The sequence below is a fragment of the Peromyscus leucopus genome, chromosome 5 (genome assembly GCF_004664715.2).
Source record: "Peromyscus leucopus breed LL Stock chromosome 5, UCI_PerLeu_2.1, whole genome shotgun sequence".
Classification (NCBI taxonomy): Eukaryota; Metazoa; Chordata; class Mammalia; order Rodentia; family Cricetidae; genus Peromyscus; species Peromyscus leucopus.
The window spans coordinates 41,344,819-41,351,235 of record NC_051067.1 but is presented as its reverse complement, the minus strand read 5'-3'; the positions used below and the strand labels follow the sequence as shown (position 1 = coordinate 41,351,235).

Here is a 6,417-nt window from a genome sequence, read left to right as displayed (position 1 = left end):
TACATACTTGTATTTATTCTTTTTGAAAAGATTTGTTTTTAGCTGGGCGGTGGTGGCACACGCCTTTAATCCCAGCACTTGGGAGGGAGGCAGAGGCAGGCGGATCTCTGTGAGTTTGAGGCCAGCCTGGACTACCGAGGGAGTTCCAGGAAAAGTGCAAAGCTACACAGAGACAACCCTGTCTCAGAAAAAAAAAAAAAAAAGTTTTTATTTCATGTGTATGAGTATTTTGCCTGCATGTGTATATGTACTCTTTGTGCATCTTGGTACCCACTGTGACAGATTCTCTGGAACTGGAGTTACAGACAGGACCTTATGCATGCTAAGTTGTTGAGATACACCTGTAGCCTTGAAAATTCAAGTGTTCATTGTTTTGAGACCAAATCTCATGATGTAGCCTTTAGCTGGCCTGAGCAGAGTGATCTGCCTGTCTGTACTTCCCAAGGGCTTTTTATTAGGTCTGTAATTCATATTGAGGTAAGTTTCTCGAAAGGCAGAAAGTCTATGTCATATGATTGTTACTGAGAGGTCAATTTTTTTTTAAAGATTTTATTTATTAGATATACAGTGTTCTGCCTGCATGTATCACTGCAGGCCAGAAGAGGACACCAGATCTTGTTACAGATGGTTGTGAACCATGTGGTTGCTGGGAATCGAACTCAGGTCCTCTGGAAGGACAGCCAGTGTTCTTAACCTCTGAGCCATCTCTCCCGCTGAGAGGTCAAAAATCTTAAATAAAAAAGAAAATTTCAGGCATGGTGGCACATGTCTTTAATCCCAGCATTCTAGCACTCAGAAGTACAGGCAAGCAGCTCTCTGAGTTCAAGGTCAGCCTGGTCTACAAAGAGAGTTCTGGGCCGGCCAGGGTACACAAAGAAACCCTGCCTAAAAAAGGGGAGAGAGAGGTAGGTTGTCAGGGACCAAACATGGACCATGGAAAAGTACTAGCTAGGCCAGAGAACAAGCCCCTGTCCTAAACCACATGCCCCCAAAGATAAAGAACAGGTCAGGCAGGTCAGGTAGCATAGCAACAGAACAATGGGCCCTGACCAGTGACCTTACCACCTAGCAGCCTCACGACTTGCACGTAGTCCTTCACCTGCACGTCCCCCTTCACCTGCACGTCGTGCACCCCTTCCCTCCTTCCTGCCCCCTCCCTCCATATATAAGCCTTGCTGAGGAGAATAAAATTTGCAGCTGGATCAGAACATTTGTCTTGCTGTCTTCTCTCATGTCTCCCCCGTCCCTTTCATTCTCTCCCACAGGTGGGTCGCCCCCGTTGACACCCCGCTGGCCGGGGCACTAGGTCGTATCTTCCCAAATTGATCTGTATGTTTTAAAAACATCTCAGTTGTTCGCTGTGAGTTCAAAGCTAGCCTGGCTCACAAAAAAAAGTTTCAGAATAGCCAAAGCTACATAGAGAGACCTTGTCCTCAAAATAAAACAAAAATCTTAGCTGAAATTGCAAAAAGTTGTTTTGTGCATATCAAAAAATTGTTCTCGGGGCTGGAGAAATGGCTGGGCGGCTAAGAGCACTGGCCGCTCTGGCAGAGGACTGGGGTTAGGTTCCAGCACCTTGTCAGGTGTCTCACACCGTCACTCCAGCTCCAAGAGATCCAACACCCTCTTCTGGCCTTCACAGCTACCCAAACACACATGCTTATACCCAGACAAGCAAACATACACAAATAAAAATAAGATAAATTCATGAATCTAGAACGCATCTTCAATAATCTAGTTCTTACTTGCTTTTTCCCTACTGAAGTTTCATAGTTTTATGCTTATGGATATTAAACATATTTTGTTAGATTTGTACTTAAAAAAGATGGATGAAAAAGCATTCAACATCTCTAACCATGAAGGAAATACAAGTCAAAATCATAATGAAAAGTGAGTGTGGTGGCACACATCTGTAGTCCCAGCACCTCACACACATCTGTAGTCCCAGCACCTCACACACATCTGTAGTCCCGGCACCTCACACACATCTGTAGTCCCAGCACCTCACACACATCTGTAATCCCAGCACCCAGTCAAGTGCTGAGTCAGGATTTGCAGGCCAGCCAGAGTTTCAAACCCAGACCCTGTTTCAAAAAGCAAGAACAAAACCCACAATAAAATTGGACCTCCCCTCAGTAAGAATGTCTGTGACGGAAATGACAAGCCAGTCCAAGTGCTGGTGAGGACCCAGAGAGAGGAGAACCACGCTGTTGATGAGGACAGCCAATCTGGAGAGCAGTGTGGAGGCTCCTTGGAAAAGAGTAGCTGAGTGTGTTGACATGGGCCTGTCGTCCAGCTGCTCAGGGGGCAGAGGCAGGAGACTCACATAGGCTTGGGAACTTGAGATCATCTTGGGCACCATAGTGAGACTCATTTCAAAAACTAAATTAGATTTGGCAATCCTCTAGCTGGGTATATTGCCAAAGGAAAGGCAATCAGTGTGTTAAAGAGACTGCAGCACTTGTCTCCAGTCAATGAATGAAAAAGTACCAAGTGATGAGTAGATGAATCAAGTGTGATATGTAGACACCATGGACTAGTGTTCTGTCATAAAAAGACTTGGTCTTTGTCATTTGCAACAATATGCATAGGATAAGGCCTCCTCCTCTTCATTCTCCTCCTCCTTTTCCTCCTCCTCATTCTCCTTCTCTTCCTCTTCCTCATCCTCTTCCTCTTCTTTCCTTGCAGTGCTAATATGAAAATCCAAGGCCTTGTAACATACTGGACAAGCTATGTCCTTAGTCAGTACCATTATATCAAGTGAAATAAGGCAGACACAGAAAGATAAGTACCATACAATTTCACTCATATGTTGAATATAAAATATCAAACTTATGGCAATTGGCAACAAAATAGTAGTTATTGAGTCTGGGAAAATCTGGAAGATACAAGGGTGAGAAGAAGTTGATTAATAAGCACCGACCTATGTTAGACAGGACTGAGGTATTTTGGCATTCTGTTGACTTGAGGATGGCCATAGATGATGAATAATGTATTTTGTACATTTCAGAACATCCAGAAAACAAGAAGTTTGCATGTTTTCACCATAAATAAATGACCAAAGACGGAAAAGATTGGACGTTTAAACTCATTTACTATGTAAACCAGACAGGCTGGCTCATGCAGTCCCAGAACTTTGGAGGCTGAGATGGGATTGCCAGGTTGGGCTACAAAATGAGACCCTGTCTCAAAATAACAACAACAACAACAGTATGGATTTAATGCATGCCTCTAATTTCCTCACTTGAAAGGCAGAGGCAGGCAGATTTCTATAAGTTCGAGACCAACTTGGTGAGTTCCAGGATATCCTGGGCTATCAGATAATCAAACCTGGGGTCTCCGGCTGCTCAATGAACTACCTGAGCTCCTTCTCAGCCTCTGGCTTAGAAGACTACAAACATCTTAATTCTTCATCTCCGCACCAACACCAGTGTTTATTGATTGTATTGCTGTGGTCACAAGAAAGGAGTTCCTTGAGAACCTGGGCTAATTTTATTTATTTAATTAAAATATAATTATATCTATTTTCCCTTCTCTTTCCTCCCTCCAAGCCAACCTCACCCATATACTCTTCCCCACCCGGGGAAATTTGATGGCCTCCTTTTCTTTGTTTTACACACACACACACACACACACACACACACACACACACCTTCTAATTATGTGAATTACAAGCTGCTCAGACCGTATAACCTTATTTCAGGACTGACCACTTGACATTGGATAACCAGTAGGGGTCTCTTCTCTGAGGAGAACTATTTCTCCGGCCCTCGGCATCCCTTAGTTGATTGTAGTTCTTTGTTCAGAGCTGAGGCCAGCTAAGATTTCTCACTTCCACGTTAGTAGTCTGTTGGTGTCCTTGTTCTCGTCTAGTTTAGGAAACCCTGGGGTACTTTTGCCTTTTTCTTAGTAAAGCACTTGTTACATAGTAAACACCCCACGCACACAGTTAAACAAGAGCTCCACCTCTAAGCGCGAGCCAGCAGCCAGACCAAGAAACGAGAGCTACCGGAAGGAAAACATCTTTCAAATCCCCAGAAGATTGAGAGCGGGACAACGAAACAAGAAAAATTTTAAAACACAACGACCACGAAGGGACTCGAACCCTCAATCTTCTGATCCGGAATCAGACGCCTTATCCATTAGGCCACGCGGCCAGGCGGTGGGGAGGGGTAATCACGTAACAGTCAAACGAAATGTGACAAGATAAGGGTGGGCCTTCCAATAGAAGTAACAAAGATTCAGCATAATAAAAAAGTTTCTAATTTGGTATCCAATTTTACAGAGACTTCAAAATGTAGATTTGGGGAGCTGTAAGTAAGCAGGTAGCTCAATGCTTCCTCCGTGTGAACGCTGCTGTTTCCGACGACCCTAGGACCACAGGGATGTGCAGTCAGAATTCAGGGGACCTTATAAGATAAAGGAGGCAGAGAGGCGCACTGATGTTTGGAGGGTGGGAATCAGTCGGCAAGCTTTAAAGAAAGCTTGTGTGAAAGTGTGAAGTTGGTTTAAGACTGGAAAAAAAAAGGGGGGTTACTAAGTTTGCAAAGTCACTTTAGGAAGGACGCAAAGAATGGAATCATTGGGAGGTGGCGGCCAGAGAACCAAGAGTTCAAGGTCATCAGCCTCAAACACCAAGAGTTCACGGCCCTTCTGGGCTACAAGAGATCCTGTCCCCAAAACAAAAAAGCCATGTGAAAACAAAGAGCATTCTCCTCTGGAACTCCAAGGATCTGAAGTTATCACCTCTTTAGCGGCAGTTGGAGTCTTGTGAATGCAGCACTGGGCTCAGCCGCCAATTTATTTTGATTTGAGGGCTTTCTGGGCTTTTATTTTTCCTGGAATGTTCTAGTGGGCAGCTGGTTGAGGCCTGGTGAGATTTCTCGCATCCATGTCAGTAGTCTGTTGGTGTCCTTGTTCACGTCTTGTTTAGGAAACCCTGGGGTACTTTTGCCTTTTTCTTAGTAAAGCACTTGTTACATAGTAAACACCCCACGCACACAGTTAAACAAGGGCTCCACCTCTAAGCATGAGCCAGCTTATCCAACCTGGGTTGATATCCAACCCACAGACTGAGTCCCTTGTAAACAGAAATTGGAATCTGTGCAGGACACATTCTAATTGTGCTGGGTGCGGTAATCGGTAATCTTACAAAGAATGCCTGTTGGTGGACTTCCTCCTCTGTTTATTACTTTGCAACTAACTTATCAATTTACTTTAAAAGAATGATAAAAGACAGAGTCTCAGTATATAATCCTCGATCTTGCTTCAGCCTCCCAATTAGGGGTACATGCATCCTCATCACGAAAACACCCATTATTTGGGGATAATCACTTTCATTTGTTCTGTTTGTAAAAAACTGGTATTTTGTAGAATGTGTAAGCCCACAACTAAATATTCTGTGGTTAGATCTTGACTTTAGTTGGTGTGCTGGATAGTTTTACGTCAACTGGACACAGGCTAGAGTCATCTGAGAGGAGGGAGCCTCAATTAAGAAAATGCTTCCATAAGTTCAGGTTGTAGGCAAGCCTGTAGGGCATTTTCTTAATTAGTATTGATGGGGGAGGGCCAAGCTCTGGGCTGGTGCTCTTGAGTCTATAAGAAAGCAGGCTGAGCAAACCAGGAGAGCAAGCCAGTGAGCAGCACTCCTCCATGGCCCCTACATCAGCTCTTGCCTTGTTTGAGTTCCTGTCCTGATTTCCTTTAATGATGGACCACAAAGTGGAAGTGTAAGTCAAATAAACCCTTCCTCCACAACTTATTTTGTTCATGGTGTTTTATTACAACAATAGTAACCCTAACTAAGGCAGTTGGAATTGTTTTCTTGTGGATCTCTTTCTGTCACTCTTGCAGAAATAAAGCAAGAGCCATGAAGCTCTCAGGACAGGAACTCAAACAAGGCAAGAGCTGATGTAGAGGCCATGGAGGAGTGCTGCTCACTGGTTTGCTCTCCTGGTTTGCTCAGCCTGCTTTCTTATAGACTCAAGAGCACCAGCCCAGAGCTTGGCCCTCCCCCATCAATACTAATTAAGAAAATGCCCTACAGGCTTGCCTACAACCTGAACTTATGGAAGCATTTTCTTAATTGAGGCTCCCTCCTCTCAGATGACTCTAGCCTGTGTCCAGTTGACGTAAAACTATCCAGCACACCAACTAAAGTCAAGATCTAACCACAGAATATTTAGTTGTGGGCAAACAAAAGTCAAATTGTTTATATATTTCACTCGAGTGTCAGAAAGTGTTTTCTCTGCTCATTTTGTACTCTCCTGACCTTTGACACATCTGTGTTATTTTACCTAAAACGCCTTTTCCCTTCGGCTCTTCCACACACACCCCCCAACCCGTTCCTTCACTGCCACGAGTCCCCATACCAGGAGCTTGTTTTTGATGGCAGATTTCCCATCTCTACCCAAGCTA

General features: G+C 44.2%; 1 non-coding gene across 1 annotated transcript; it reads right to left on the bottom strand.

The window, feature by feature from the left end:
- Positions 1 to 4,084: 4,084 nt before the first annotated feature.
- Positions 4,085 to 4,157, bottom strand: Trnar-ccg. Its single transcript has one exon. It is a non-coding gene; the product is annotated as a tRNA-Arg (tRNA).
- Between the last annotated feature and the right edge of the window lie 2,260 nt (positions 4,158 to 6,417).